Source organism: Accipiter gentilis, chromosome 21, assembly GCF_929443795.1.
Source record: "Accipiter gentilis chromosome 21, bAccGen1.1, whole genome shotgun sequence".
Classification (NCBI taxonomy): domain Eukaryota; kingdom Metazoa; phylum Chordata; class Aves; order Accipitriformes; family Accipitridae; genus Astur; species Astur gentilis.
Genome location: NC_064900.1, coordinates 6,486,349 through 6,502,980, shown reverse-complemented (window position 1 = coordinate 6,502,980; position 16,632 = coordinate 6,486,349). Strand labels below are relative to the sequence as shown.

Genomic DNA, 16,632 nt, shown 5'->3' with positions numbered 1-16,632 from the left:
TCTAATAACTACATTTACTTGAAAGACAGAAATGCATGCACACACAAACACAACCTTATTCTCCAAAGAGCAAACATATCGAGTACATGGCTAATAAGAAAGAGTTTGCTTAAACTTTGTTCAGAAGACAGGCTTTTTCTGCAGACTAGAGAATGTTCAACAAATTTCCTATGGACGATTTATTCAGTTAATTGCCCTTTCCTTTTTAGCATCTACCTGTGTTCTGTATAGGTGTTCTGCAGATAAATTTGCTTCTATACCCAGTGGGCATAAATCCCCAATGTCAAGCAAAAAAGCCTCTATTTCAGCCTATACGTAGTGAATCACCTTCCTATGCTTGGCCTGAAAGGCTGCGGGAAGAGTCCATCAGCACTAACCCTGTTTGCTCTACGACCCACAGGCAGCAATGTCTGTGCCTCAGTTTGCTTCACATGTAGAACAAGGACAGTATCACACCCCTAATTCTGCAGAAGGACTGACTGCCTTAATTAGTCTTAACAAGTTGTTTTGCATTCCTTGGATAAAGAACACTACAGAAAGATCAAGAATTAACTCCATAGGTCTCTTCAAATTTTGTTCTCCAGGCTTACAAAAATGAAGCTTTCCTCACACACTACTCTAGTGCCTTGATTCCTTTATACCTCTTTATGGTGAGCATCCTACTTACTGTAAAACACCAGGTGAAAACTAGCTCCAGTTCATAGCAGTCTGGTGCCCAAGGGCTCTGAAGTGTTACAGCACATTTGGCTATTTTTAAGTTAAAGAAATAACTCCATTTTTAGCCAGGGTATTTACTTTTCCCACTTTTGGTCCAGTTTGTATTCTTGCTATTTTAGGAACTCCAAAGATACTTCAGAGTAAAGAGGGTATACTCAAAAGCCATTTTAATTTCCAGGCACATATTTGGGGTCCAGTCCAATATACCTCCACTGTAAACACCGGCACAAACATACACACTTTCTGTTTCTCTCAGTTCCTCTCTCAGCCCTTGTCTGCAGACCCTCTGCTGCTACAGCCATGCCATCATATCCCCCTCTCACAGACACGGACTACATTGATGGGGAATGCTTCACCTGCAGGTATCTACAGCACCTCCAGGCAACATGTACTATGTTAACAGAAGAACCACTGAAGCTGTCATCACAGCTGCATTAATGGGGATTTCAACAGGGTGACCATATCATTACCAGGCTATTAATTCCTGTGGCCTGGCCACCTGTAACCTATTTATGTTAGCAAAAGATAGGATCACCAAATAGCATTTTAACGCTCCTTTTTAAAACGTAGAGGGAGAACACTGTTTATACAACTGCCCTCTTGTAACTGGAAACAGAGAAAACAACATGGCCACATGATGGCACCATTTCCTAGGAAGAGAAACAACGCTGTGCTCATCCCTTCTTCAGTAGGGAACATTTTCATGTTCTGTATGAAAACTGTTTCAACCGTGCTCGCTTGTTCCCAGAGAGCTCACGCACGATCCTGCCAAGGCCCAGCATGGCCCAACTGTTTTAATTGGCTATAAGTTTAAGGCAGTTTGGCTTTTTAAAAATCTAGGTGCATCTATTGCTAGTTTTCCTTCACAGCGCCAGGTGCCGTTACTCAGAAGGCATGCTGTACTAGCAGACCTGCTGCAAAAGAGCCACTGAACAGGGAAGAGGTGAGATGGTCCAGCAATGCCAGTGAAGTTACAGTGTGAACACTCCCCACTCATACAAGGAATAGGGAGATGCTTCTTGGAAAAAAAAGAAAAAAGAATAAGCTTTTTTTGAAAATGTAGGCAAACAAGGTGATTTATTTTGCTGTTCTATAGTCCTGATTAAAAGCTTACTGCCGTCATTAAGAATACCTTCACCTGCCTTAAAGGCTTTTGTTTAACTATTAGTGTATTTCAGACTGAATAGCCATAAGAAAAGTGAACAGGGATTGCATTTGGTCATCTCACTGCAGTGGACTGTAGAAACTTATATTCTCTCTCAGCAGCATTGTTTAGGGATGAGCAGGGTCTGGAGTTGGAGGTGGGAGCTGAGTCTGGAGGAGGAATGAATTAGAAGGATAATAGGTGCAAATATATTAAAACATGTCTCCAAAAGAGACAATTGCTATTCCATGAACTCTTTCACATTTGCCCTGTATTGTTAGGTTTTCTCCCCAGGCAGAAAGATGAGGAGGAAAAGCTTATCAGTTTGAGTGTGGTTAAATTCAGTAAGCCTGAAAGCCTGTGGGCTTTGGTTAAAAGGAAAATACAGATTAAAACCTCTTAAGATAATTACCTGTTTAGAAGGTTTCTATTCAAGCTAGAATCCTCTACAGGGAGTGTTTGTAGCAGTTTTTTAGGAAAAGGGTGCAGACAGAAATGCTTGACTTTTGTGGGGGAGCTGCCGCCTGTGGAAGAGCGCTGCTTATACCCTCCATATTTCCAGAGAAAGGCCTTTCGATGTAGGAGATTTTGTTCTGGTCACAGAACTGCTAGTTGATGGGAGAAACAAGGAATGGATGAAAAACTGTAAATGCCAGTCCTCAGGGCTGGGAAAAGGATTCTTTTATCTCTTCCAGTGGCTGTGTCTCAGCCCTGAGTAGAGGAAAGCTATCACATGAAAATGCTAGATTTTATTTGGTTATTTTTTCCATTTATCTTTTTTATCTATTAGTGAAAGGCTAATTGTTAACTAGTACAATTGGGTGCTTTTGTGAGTATTTAAACTTAGCAATATCGTGAGACAGATATTCATACTGTTTTGGACTGTGGCTTCTTTATTTTGAGTTTATGGGATGAGTGTTCAGGGCTGCTTATAATTCAGATTTAAATATCAGTGGGAAACAGCACACGCTCACGTCAACGACGCTGAAGGCCACAGGGAAAATTTCTGTCCTCAGTGAGACCTCTGCAATCCCTGGGAGCAGACTTATTTCCAGAATCACCTACTTAGTTTTGATAGGAAGAGAAACATATGGCAGAATGCTTTAAACTAATATATGAAGGCAATAAACAAGAACACAGCATTCATGGGTGGCTTGATATCATCAGATGGATCTGTAGCATTAAATGTACATTGTCAGTTCCAATGCTTCCCCCCCCCAGGGGAAAGGGCCTGGAATGACATGTATACACAAGCATACAGACACCAACAGGTGATACTAATACAGTGCATGAGAGTTATTTCTCAGGTCTGCCTGCAGGCACATTCTACCCTCTACTCAGCCAAAAACATTAGAGAGAGCATCTGGGAGTTTTACTTTTGAATACACGGAATATGCCCTGTTTTGAAACGCTGCACAGGATCAAAGCACAAGGTATTTTTGTTAAAGTTGACATGGTTGCCCACACAGGCATGAAGCTGTGGGGAGAAGTCCCTTGCTCTGTTTTTATTTCCCCTATCCTACCCCTTTTCACACAAAAATTACTACTTTGTGGTTTTTTCTCTATCTGTGTAACATCAATAAATTACACGTTATCACTCCTATCATCTAGTTATAAAGAGCCTTTCAAGATTTTTAATAGATGCACAATATTGCTACACTTACATTTTCACTGGTTAAGAACTCAAAAATAGCTGTTGTGAGATTACTCTTAATTTATACTACTTCTCTCTTGTGGGCTTTCAAGAAGAAGCATTTCACCACATGTCACAGATTGATACAGAGTATATATTGCGCATCCCAGCCGGGGAGAGATCCTTTCAGTGTTTAACACAACAAAGCTGGGATGAGTAGGGGTTCTAGGATTTGTTTATCCTTTTTTTCATAGCCGCAGTTAATGCCTCAAGGAGCTATTTGTGCTGACAGATTAACTAGAGATCCTCAGTTCCCTTTGTATTCCAGTTCCTGAGTGGTAGATACATAAGACTAGATCTCATGTTATTTTAGCCTTGTAAATGACTCCATGGACAATGAAAACAAGTCACAGAAAACATAAATGAAAAGATGGCACAATGGCATTCCCTCTAGAAACAATAATAATTGGTGTCCTTGGGAACCCAAATACACAGTGCCAGCCAGAACGCGTCCCTGTGGTCCGCCATGGACCAGACTGCAAGGCAAAAACCCTGATGCAAATGAAAGGAGGTTAGTGGCACTCGACAGCTTACAACCAACTTTCATCTACAGAGTAGATCAAACACCACATTTCTTGTGGAAATACAATGATTTGCCCCCACAACATCCACTAGCGCACTTTATAAACATTAGTAGGTGGTATTAAACAGTACCTTGGTTTTATGTTTCAGGTTCTCTCCCAGTACCGTTAAGGCTTCAATTCAAAAACGTTTTGAATGAAAGAGCTCTCTTTGTTCAGCAGAGAACAATACAAGAATTGTTTTGGTTTTCTCTCATTCAAATACTGCTCTGGCCCTACCTTGTTCTAAAGTTATTGAGTGGGATCACAGCAGAAAGATTACATGGCTACTCTACCATAAGTAAACAAGAAAAAAGAGAAGAAAGCAACTATGGAAGCTTAGATGAAAAGAGCAAAAAGCTCCAACGCTACACAGATGAACAGAAGGTGACCAAGTCTATTTTTACATCTGTAACTCTGGAGTTGCGTAGTTGCAACAAACCAGGCAACTAATGCACCAGTCAATATTTCTCCAAGCATGGAAGGTGTCTCCCTATAGCACACGAAGGACTAACCAAGAAAGATGTAAGCATTGAGTTACGCAGGGTTTTAACAACACACAGCAGGACAAAAGGAGATGTAGATGTAGCTGCTTTAGTTGCCCTCAAGTAAGAGTCACCTGTTAAACATTAGAAAATCTTTTATGTTTGACTCTGCTACATGAAGTTTCCCTCTGCAGACCATATTAGGGAAATGGTACATTTGGTTTAGTCTTCTCACTCGATTAGGACAGAGGAGATGACAGCAGTAGCATGCGTGATTAAGACATGAAATAACAATGATTGGCATGATTATATTTGACATCCTTCAAGCAGATCATATAAAGTGGCAGTTTCGGTATGTGCAATTTCAGGAGGAACAACTATTAAAAGGAAAAAAAGAAGAGGAAGTTAGTCAGAGTGAGTCTGAAAGGAAAAGATAAGGAATTAAAATCCATAAGATCAGCAGGGAGGTGGCCTTAATAATACTCTACTAGAGTCCATAAGCATATCCAAGGACAACAACAAAAAAATAAGGAAGTAGAAAATGCTACACTGGTTGAATAACAAGGTATGAGAGTTCATTAAAGCTGAAAAAGTATCCTTCCAAACATGGAAATCATGCCCAAGTGACACTAATAGAACTGAGCATAAACTGTAGCAGGCTAGATGTAAAACAAAGTAGGTAAGGTGAAGAGGAAATTTAAAGAAAAAAAACCACTAAAGACATAAAGACAAATACTGTAATAAAACATTATTTAAACACATCAGACAGAGAAAGTTTACAGGGCAATGACCGGTACCTAAGAAGTGCTGTAGATTATGTGGATTGATAGATTAAGTAGGCAAGTAGTAGACTCAGTGGTTTAGCTAGACTACTGATCTATGAAAGCAGTAAAGGAATCAAAGAGGTTACAGAAACTCTGCAGTGGAACTGATATTATTGCTTTAATTTTCAGAATGAAGGATGATGGAAGAAGGTAAGGTAGCTCAGGGGGGAGAAAAGGGAAACACTGTTCTGGAGGCTGTTATTAAAAAAGAAAACACGTACAAAACCAAACAAAAAAATCCCAAACAACAAAAGAGTACTAGAACATCTTAATACATTGAACACTGATAGATAGCTGTATAGTGTTCATCAGTCACTCATTTCAGGAGTGAAGCAGTTGAAACACTCATCCAATATATAAAGGAAGGATTTACTAGAAGACTCACAACTTAAAGAATGGTAATAAAAATCTATGGCGGGCAGACTCTGAAAACAGGAACAGGTAAACTCAGAAACAGACTGCAGATATCTTACCGGACAGTTACAGTATGTCTCAGTGGCTGCGCCATGACTTACAAACAGAAGTATCACAGTATTATCAACTCGGTCACCACAAAAACTTAAGAATGGAAGCTATGGAATTGTAAAGAGCAGTTAAGACCTTTTATCCCTTTCCCTGGTACTTAAGAGAGAACAGATACACTGGGGACAGGGGACATGTCTTGAATTTCTCCCTTGAAATCATGAAAGCTAGAAACTTGCACAGCTGTTTTAAACCAAAGCTGAAATTATGCATGTTATCACTGAGAGCTCTCGAAAAGGAGAGCAGTAAGAAAAGCACTGAATACCACAAGAATTGACAACCTAGCATCAAGCCAGTATCACAGGGTCATCAAATAAGAGAATCAATATTTAGGATAATTAGACAAATTTTCAAAAGCATGCATGTGTTATAAATGTGATTTATGCATCAGTGAAACTTAGGCTCCAAAGTCACACAGTTGCTTCTGAAAACATACTCACTGCCTTCATAACTGAAGTACCATATGCCATTAGTCATTTCTCATGAGAAGAAAAGCCCGAGAGACCAACCTGACAAAACTCACTTAGTGTACTGATGAGGAATGTAGAGACCAGTTCCTATCAGTAGTACAACATTTCACACCATCAATTCTTTAGTACATTGTGACGGCTTTTTCAGCAAAGGCAGGGTGAGCTCAGCTTATAGTTTTTGCACACCTGTACTTGTACTTACTTCTGTCTCTACACAATTCAAGGAACATGTATCTGCTTCTATGAAAACACAAGTCATTCCTGGATGATATTTCTTTGATAATCTTACAAAAAGAAATATAAACCTGCAGGATACAGAAACCACTGATGACTTAAAAAGAGAAGCATTAACTAAACAAGATTTCAAATGTTCTGCAAGATGAAAGTATAATTAAATGTTGTGACATCAGTATTTGAGAACTATCGATGTCCTTGCTTTCAGTTTAGCTTGCTACAGAAAAGGCCTGTGTCATTATTATTATATAATCTAAAATAGATATCTAAATATACATAATTTCTTAGGTCACCAAAACCAACCTAAAAATATTCAGCATTAGCTAACACATGCCATACATAGATTAGCAAAAATACAGATGAAATTACTATAGACATACTGCCTGCCTCTGAAAACAAGGAAGCTGGTAGAATCAGGTTCCCCCTCGACCCCTCTGAGAGTGGAGATCATTTGAAAGCTCCACAACAGGTCCTAGGGAATCATAGCCACAAATTTCCAGAGGCAGCATGAAGACCATAAGGGCATGTAACTGTTCTCTTACTGCCACAGAACCTCAAAGAGAAACACAGGAAACCCTAAAACATAAAGATGAGGCCAAACCACCTTCAGATCCACCTAGCCTCTCGATTAGCCCCAGGCAAATCAAATTTGTTGATTCCATGGGAAAGGAATGCTGCATTCCTCTAGCCGCTCAAGAAAATGAAAACCCAGTTTCCATATCCACTCTAAATGCTCTGTGAAGTTCAGGAACCTTGTGATGTTCCCTCTTTGTCCTTCCCCATTATGCTGGAAGGCTATTAAGATACAAAAATCAGAACTTAGGAGAAAGAAAACAGACTGCCTCAAAGTTCCCATCCTATCAAAGCTAAAAAAAGCTGGAATTGGACCAAGTCAGCCATGTCACTTGAGCACGTATGGACAAAGGGTTCAGATGTGGTCCATCACCAACAGTGTTTATAAGGTGCATTCTATTTACTGCGTAAAAAACTCCCTGGTCCCTTGCTAAAACATAACTTTAGAAAGTCCTCCCGCATCTTAACATCTTGCCAATGATTGTTTCATGGATTTTTCAAAAATTATACGTGCCCTACTTCCCTTCTCAACTTTAATTCCCTACCAGAATCTCAGGTCTCCACAAGAATTCTGTGTTCTCTAAAATCATAAAAATTGCTTCAGCAGTTTTTCCAATGATTGTCCAACCTGCCTCTCAGTCCCATGGAAACTCTTTGCAAAGATGTCGCTTCTCCCTCGTCTGGAACAAATTCCTTCACAGATGGACCATCCAATGTCTAAGAATAACTCTTTTAACTATCAATAGAGACAAAGAGATTCGGTTGCACTGTTCCTGTGGGATTCCTTTGAGTTTGGACACATCTGTTAAGATGCATACATCAGAGCATGAATGAAGTTTTTGTCTGATTGTATCTCTGAGAACTCATGAAAGTTTCTGCCAAAATTATCTTATCTCTTGGCACTTGCAAAACATATATAGGTATAGATGCTTTCTGAAGGGTTCCTGAAGTAAGTGGCCTATACAGACCAAATCAGTTTACATATAGCCAAGTCCTAATGACTTCCTTCCCTCTCAGCAAAATCTTTACAAGCTTTACCTGAGGCAGTTCAAACTAGGACCCTACCAACTTTATGCATTCTCTATCCGTAAGCAAGAAAGTATGTGGAAAACTGCAAATAGCACCAATCTAATACGCTTTCCTTTGCTGCTTTTTATCTTTCCAGAACCTGTGCCTCCATGCTTGTCCTTGTAGCTTTTTGCACAAACACCTTTCTTCTGGGTAAGCAGCTACATCTGTTTGTGACAGCTGAGTAGCTAGAGGTATAACTCATTTGGAGCTCTATCAGCTCACTCTATGACTTAATGCCAAACTAATTCAAAGTGGTGCTTTTTATCTGTCAAGCCCTACATGAAAACAGTTATCTTAGGAAGCACCTCTTCCTCTAACTTTTTTCTCCAATTGCATTGCGTGATCTAGCATTTCCCAAGACTGAAAGACATGGGAACTGGACACGATGCATCCTAGGTTCTGGATTTTGCTTCAAGGATTCACCTGCACTAGAAATATATCATAATCTTCAAATCCAGAAATCTAAGACCCAGTCATACAAGGGTCAGAAGTAATGCAATTTCATTGGGAATAAGTGGCACCAGAAACAGCATGTACAATGCATTACTGTATAGAATTAAGCCCTAAATTAAGTTGTACATCACATATGACTTCACCCACATTCTTCCTCGAAGTACTCGTTTCAGTTAAGACTGGCATTCAGACTATTGCTTAGGCTTTCTTCACCTCTGCCTTTTACAGCTGAGGAGAAGATGGCTATCATAGTGTTTTTATTTCCTATGCTTGGAAAAAAGTATTTTGATCAGAATCATTCCAAAAGCACCCTGATTTTTAAAAGTAGATTAGCTTCTTAATATTTCTCATAATAAATATGTGGTGGTGTTTTCTGCCAAGCACTAGTGACTGTGCATGTAAAATGGTCAGTGAAGATTTCAAGCTGATTTGAATAGGTGGCCCATAAAATCCAAGTATTTTTTCCAGATACATGAATGAGGGCTTATGGAACCATCTGTACATCAGTGCATTTTTCCAAGAATTGATATGCCCTACCACACTGACTCTTTCTGGGCATTTCTGATATTTGCAATGAAAATTCCTCTCAAACTTCCTGTCTAATCCTAGTTTTTAAGTATTTTTAAATTATTTACCATCCACTAGAAAACTCCCCACCAGAATGAAGAATGCCCTTTGAAAATGAAATATTATCTGCCCAGCTGTGGGGGTAGAGGCAGTATGGTGGTCTGGGCAAGGGATGAGAAGCAATGCTGTAGTGTCTAGCAGGTAGAGAAGACAGGAAGTGCTGCTGGCCCAAAGAAGTAAAGGATCACCACAGGTCCAAAAGTTGAGAGGAAAAAAGATGTGGCAATGTAGCTCTGAGAGGAGGGTAAGAGAAGGACAAAGGGAGTGATTCTAGGGTGAGGGGAAAGAATCAGTCCAAAGGCAGGGGAGGTGAGAGGTAAGGAGAAGGAGTTTGTAATGACAGGGAAGCCCATTTTTTAATATTGGGGGCCACAAGTATTAATCTCTTGGGTCAATGAATGAATTCCAGCACTAAGGATAGAGGCAATATTGGAAAAAAATTACTACATAACACAGGAGATAGCTACAGTAAACATGCAGTAAATATTCATTATGACTCGTTTTTAGTTCGTATGAGAAACTGGCATTGCTATTTTGCAAGGGCGTGCCAAACACTAATTACATGCATGCTGCCATGAACAAATACAGCCTGATAAAGGTTATAGCCCATCATAAATAATGGGAGTTTTTCCATTGGTTTCAAAGCACATGGAATCAACTAAAAGAGATCAACACCACATGACGTCTTGCCATTTCTTCAATTTTTGCAGGACTCTAACTTTATTTTGGGAACTAAATTTCAACAGTTCCTGAAACGCGACAATATTAATGCTGAAATTATTATTAAAGTTCTTTCCTGAAAAAAAAAAAACCCAACTTCAGTGTGAAAGGAGCATCTAACCTGGGTTTGCAGTTAATTCATATTGGTATTGTGAATTTAGAAGGAATGGAAGGTGAGTTGGGGACATTAAAAACTTTGGGGTCTAAAAGACTCTGCTTGTCCACAAAACAGGTAGAGCATGAAGAGCTCCAGGCTCCACCTCCCCCTACTGCCCTCTGCCAATATTCCTCACCCCTGAACTTGGCCACCTCAGAAAGCAAAAGCAGGAGCTCATTCTCCAAGTTCCCTACAATTCCTGCTGGCCTCTGTCCTAAGGTTGCTTTCATGGGTTTCCATTTGTACTGTCAAAAAACATCAGTGTGAGGTTTCAAATCCCATTTACTGATGAACTCTTTCATCTTTGTGAATGGGATAAATGGATTCTTTGTTTGAAAATAAGGATTATTTTTTCTTGTTGTTCTGCTCATTTTTTGCATCTTTTCACAAGCTTTTTGTTTTCAGAAAACATTACAAGACAAAACTGTACCCCAGTTTTAACAAAGAGCCTGGCATCTCCAATTTGAAGAGAATTCTTGTATATACTAAATTGCATGCTGCCTGCTGCTCAATTGTTTCATATCTCTTTCTTCTCCCCAAATCACCAGGTGAGATTTAGGAAAGTCTCCCCAATGTTTACCAGCTCTATTAAAATCAAGATCTCTAGAAGAAGCTCATAATGAATAAAGTCAGAAGCCAACAGGAATGAATTGCAGCTAAAGTGATTTTGATAGTGATGATCCCTATAACCCGGCTGCTTCCAAGCTTGGCCCTGAGGCAGAATTTTTAAATTAAAAAAAGAAAAGGATATACATACTTTTTAATCTGATTTTTTATTGTCATGCCCTGATTTTTTTTTTTTTTATAGGCCTCTGCAAAGTCTGGTTGGTTTCTGAGCTCTTGAAACCCGGTGTCATCATCTTTCTTTCTCCTTTTCCCCCCCCTTGTAAATTTTACAACATCCTAAAACCACCGCAGAAGAGGTAAACTATATATTCTAAAACTAGTGAATGACAAGGTTCACATAACCCTGCACATTCTTGCCCAAGAGACTTCCAGGCAGGGACCACTGTGAAATGACAATGTTTTGAAGAGCTGACAGGGAAACTTCTGACTTTCCAAAATCCAGTTTTAATCATTCCCTTCCTTATTTTTTTATTCTTTGACAAAATGGAAAAGAACATTTTTAAAAGGCCTATTAACCCATGCTGAGTAATCTGAAAGTGAATGCACTCAAAACAAGGGCCTTAAACTGGTACAACCACACAGGTCTACAAAGATTTTGCAGACTTTCTCAGACTGATCCTCTTCACAAAACACTCCCCCCTTTCTTTGTGGAAATCCTTTACAATCCTGGGTGTCAGAGCCAGACACTTGTTTTCTCTGACTGCAATACAGCACAGGCTGAAAATCCCCCATCAGTAGATATGCTTGGGTAACGACAAGCATGTGACTACCTGGAGAGGAATAACTATAGCTCTAGTCTGAAAGAGACACGCTTGAGGGGTCTTCCCTTTTTAATTCGTAAGAAGCAGCAACCTGACCCAACAACAAGCTCTCAGCTTCCTCTGGCTGATTGCATTATCACGACCTTAATACAAAACACTCTGTTTCAGTGGTAATTCCCAAAGAAGGAAAAAGGTAAGCCCTGAGGCAGTCCTGCTCGTGCCATTATGGAAAGAGCATCCAACTGGAAAACCTGGTCTGCAGTAGGCAGCGTGTTTTCAAGAACCCCGGTGCAACCCAGCAGCGTGTTGGTGTACTCACAATCAGATGACCCTGTGTGTGCGTGCAGGTTTGTTGGTGAATGTGGTGAGTGGATGAGGGCCGGGCTCAGAGACGGAACAGCTTCAAGGTTCAGGCAGGGAAGGCCCGGCTTGGCGCTGCATGCACCCGTCTGAGTAATCTCATTCTCCTCAGACGCCTTCTGGTTTTCAGCTGTCTTGGGCTTCTTCCTGAAAATAAACAAAGAGACCTTTGAAGGGACTGACTGCATATTTGGGAAAAGGCATTTTTAGAATCTGTTAAAGATAACTTTCTTCGCCCCCACCATCCCCCCTCTCTCCTCTCTTTTCCCTTACAGGGAAGGAGGCAGAGAAGACTTTCCTCCATGCTTCTTGTTTGGAAACAAGCTGCTCCTTGTTTTGACTCTGATGCAATGGCCCTGAGACTGTGTTACAGCAAATAGGCCAAGCACGAAGCTCCTCATTCTGCCCCTACTGATGACATATAAAATGAAACTCGTCCCAGTGGTTTAGACAGTCAGAGCTCCATTTGACAAATATTAACCAAGGCTGTAGCATTCTGAATGGAGTTATACAGAAATGTAATAGAACTGTCTGAAATGCAAACAAATATGCAAGTTTCCAGTTCAAAGCGAATCAGCGCAGAGACTCGTTTTGTAGGGAAAAGCACTGAAGTAATTTTGAGATGCAGAGGTCATCTAAGTAAAGCACGAAGATTTGGAGCCTGAAACAACAGGCTATAAGCACAGTGCATGTGAGCTCTCAATGCCTCCCTCCATCCAGGACCTCCGAGCGTTTTGTAAACACAAGGAATTAAGCCTCAGAGGAACATTAAGCAAGTAATCACCACCTTCATTTCACAGATGGAGAAACTAAGGCATGAAGAGAAGTGATGGGCTTCGAATCACACAGTGAGCACTCTGTATGGGGAGGCAAGCACCCACACCTCACTGCTTCCCCTCCATTTTACAGATGAAGACGCTCCCTCCCCTGCTCTCCCAGGCAGGCAGCGGCCCAGCCAGCTCAGGCGGCAGCCTCCAGCCGGGGACACCGCTGCCCTGACCCAGCACGCGGCCACGGCGCCCGAGGTAAACATCCAGCAGCTCCCGCTGCACGCTGAGGGAGGCCACGACCACGCTTGCGAGAGAGCAGCGGGAGCCGGGGAGGCCGAAGCTGTCCAAATAAAACGCCGTTATCTCCTGCTGGCACCTGAGGCGCGAGCAGTGGCGGGTCACCCTGGGAGCGGCCCCTTCTTGAGGCCGCAGCTTGGGCCGCAGGGCGACTGTGGTTTCAGGGCAGAGTCTGGCCCCAGCAAGCGTCGTCCCAGAGCACGGAGGTGCCGCTGGAGCCAAGGCCGCCCCTGCCCCGCGTCCACCCAGGCCCCACGCGCGTGGTGCCGGCTCCCTGTCTGCTCTCAAAGCTCCTCTCCACAGGGTCGGACTGTCCTCCTGAAGGGCCAAGGCGGGAGCCCCTTCACCCCACACGCCCTGCTCTCCCACATCCCACCTAGGACGGCACACGGCTGACAGGCCAAAACGTGACTTTTGAGGACTGGACCGGCCTCTCAGTTTTTAAACAACTCGATCTGTACAGGAAGAAAAGCCCCATTCCTGCGGGGCTCTGTGTGTGGGGGGGACGACGACAAGGAGGAGCAGAGCGGGCCGGCCACCTCGCAGGGGAGAGCAGAGCCCCTGGCCCCGGCCGCTTACATAAAGGCATTATATAAGGGCGGCACGCCCGGCCGGGGGCAGGGCCGGGACCCGCCGCCATTTCCCGGCGGCCGCCGTCGGGGGGCAGCAGCCGCCCGGGTCCGGCTCGGCCCGGCCCGGCCCGGCCGCCCACACACACACCCATCCCGGGCAGCGGCCTCTGCCCGCTCGCCCCGCCCCGCCGAGGTACCTCCTCGGCCGGGAAGTGAAAGCTCCGGGAGAGGAGGGAACGTAAATTCTCACTATAATAAAAAAAATAAGTTAAACGGGCCAAAAAAGAAACAACACAACTCCCTCCCCCCGCAAAGGCCCTCCACAGGAGGTGCTGGGCCCGAGAGGCCACTGGCATCTGCCTTGGGCTGCCCGGCGCTGAGGGGATGCCCTGGGGCTGGTGAAAACGCAAAAAAAGGCGCTCGGTCCCAGAGGAACGGGGTTTCGGGGGGTGCTGCAGGGGAGCTGAGCTCTGCAGGTGAACCGCTGCCAACGGAGGGTCACGCTGATAACCCCGCAGCTGCTGGCAGCTCTGATGTGTTTTGGATTACCGGAGTTAAAAATCCCCATGCCACGGGACAGGCAGATGGTACTGCTGCTGTATCCTCCACATATACAATCAATATGCTCAAAAATATACCGGGCTAAAGTCTAATCTGATCTAAATCAATAGGAGATGACTAAATGGACCTTACTTAAAGTTGTAGAGGTACAGCAAAGGGCTGAACTGATATACTCCATTTTAAATGGAAGGAAAATCAAACCATTTAAAAAGCGTATTTTCTTCCTGAGGAGTAATCAGAGCATCTCGTCACTCCGAGCTTGGGCATCCTTCTGCCTGTTCCCTGTTCTGCCACAAGGATCCATCTCTTGCTATGTGGATGAGGATGCCTGAGACACTGGGCACATATATTTTAAAGTATACGGACTGCATACATTTTGTTTGTAACAGTCTGCATCAATTCTTGGTGTATGAACTCTGGCACACCTTCACACACCTTATTTCCAGATCCCATGACTCTCCCATGTGCAGCCAGCACGCACTGGGGGCTGCGGGGAATCTGTGTGTAAAGCAGTGGGTTTTTACAGCATTGCTACCCAAGAAGCTTTCAGATAGCATGGCTTTTTGTCCAGACAGCAAAGGACGTATATAGGGTTAGACTCTGGATGCACGGGGTAATGAAGTCCCTTGTGCACGCAAGCTGAACCGCCGTATTTAAGGTCTGTTTTCAGCTCAGAGTTAACCCAAGTTACACGCTTGGAATACAACCCCTGACTCCAGCTCTTTCCACATGCAGAGCTGCCTCCCCTGGGCAGGATGCTGTTGTTATTTGCAGGGTAGGGGCTCAGTCTGGGTAAGCACTACTTGTCAGCCGCTGGCACAGCCACAGTTGTGTTGTTAGACCAAGCACTGTCTGATGCTTCATCGTGTGGCTGATCCCACATGTGCCTCCCAGGCCTTCAAAACTCATTAGAAGGATAGGTTAAAAAATACTTCAGCAACAGGTAGTGGCACCAGTGAGGCTGTGTACAGCACCCTTGCTTCTTCCTTTCCAAACCTGTTCATTTTCTACTTTGCTCTTAAGGCTGACACTGTTATCAAGATGCTTGTGTCATCGCTTTTCCACATCAGAATCCCGCAGCTTGGTGACTTACGCTCACTAGGATGGGAAGAGAAGCAATGGTACTGACTGGCACTAGAGGCGATACCTCTCCACAGCAGTTCGTTTCTCTCACACTGTTTCGACATGCCCTGCATCTCAGTATCACCTGAAAGGAATGCAGGCTTCCACATGAGGAAGGCTGAGTAAGGGAAACAGCCAAGTCAGCTAAAGATTTAAAGAAAACTTTTCAGAAAAGAAAAATGCTGGGGACACTGTGATCAAAACTACCTATGAAGAAACCCAAAGAAGGTTCTTCTCCAGTCTGCAATGTCCGACTGCTGTTGCCAGCAAAGGACAACGGGCAAAGCCAGAAAAATCCTGCTATTGCTGTAAGTATATTGCTGTCCTTTTTCCTACCTTATCACCCATACAGAAAGCTCCTATTGCTATGATCTTCACCTATATATTCTAATTAAATATATACTTACATAGTCTACTTCTATTGCTATCTTATTGTTATAGTCTTCACAGAGAGAGTATTTAAGCGCTGGATCGGTGTTGTGGTACCTCCATCCTTGGAGATTTTCAAAACTTAATTGAACAAGGCCCTGAGTAACCTAATCCAACTTGCAAGTCAGCCCTGCTCTGAGCAGGGAATTGGACTAGAGACCTCCAGAGGACCCTTCCAACCTAATTTTTTTTCCTGATTGCACACTTCTATGAACACTTCCATCAGCAAGCTCTCTAATGTATCTCCATGGTAAAATGGCATACTAACTGTGGAAGAGTATGACTTGTCATAGCTATGTCAGAAACCCTGAAAGCACAAAGGTAGGAGTGAGAATGAAATAAGTAATAAATATTGTTTGTAGAACCTTCCCAAATTATACTTATTTATGTACCATCCCTGAACTTCATTGACTGGCAGTCCTGTGTGATTATTTCAGTAGTAAGGGTCAGTCTACCTTGCTACTTCAGTTCATGTGATTATGTGCTTCTCTACAGACTAATCCTGGAAACAGTAAGTTTGCTATTTACTTGTTAGTAAGGGCAATAGAAATTCCAACTTACTGGCAAAAGACTTGGGAACCTGCCGTCGGAGCAAGGGACTCCAGTCTGATCTCCAATTATCTCTGAGCTCCTTCTCCACACACACCTGTAGTGCATTACAAGTCCTTCCAAACGCTGCACTCAAAATTATCAGAGGGCCATCATCATCTTGCTTCTTGTGAAGGACAGCAGAAGGACAATATAGCAAAGAGATGGCACTTCTGTATATGGACCTGATGCACAGACTCCTGGAAGTCGGGGACAGAAAAGACACTGACCTTTCTAAGCTAATCTGAGTCTTGAGGGTCACTGCAGAATTCATATTTGCTACTGATTTATAACA

The 16,632-nt window shown here is 42.9% G+C and overlaps 1 protein-coding gene across 3 annotated transcripts in view; it reads right to left on the bottom strand.

Annotated features, from left to right (window-relative positions):
• ZBTB20 (zinc finger and BTB domain containing 20) overlaps window positions 1-16,632 on the bottom strand; it is a 458,636-nt gene that overhangs the window by 14,184 nt on the left and 427,820 nt on the right. For all 3 annotated transcript variants that reach the window (XM_049824981.1, XM_049824982.1, XM_049824983.1), the window contains one exon: window positions 11,958-12,145. The gene's annotated coding sequence lies outside the window, so the exon portion shown is untranslated. The remainder of the gene's footprint in view (window positions 1-11,957; window positions 12,146-16,632) is intronic.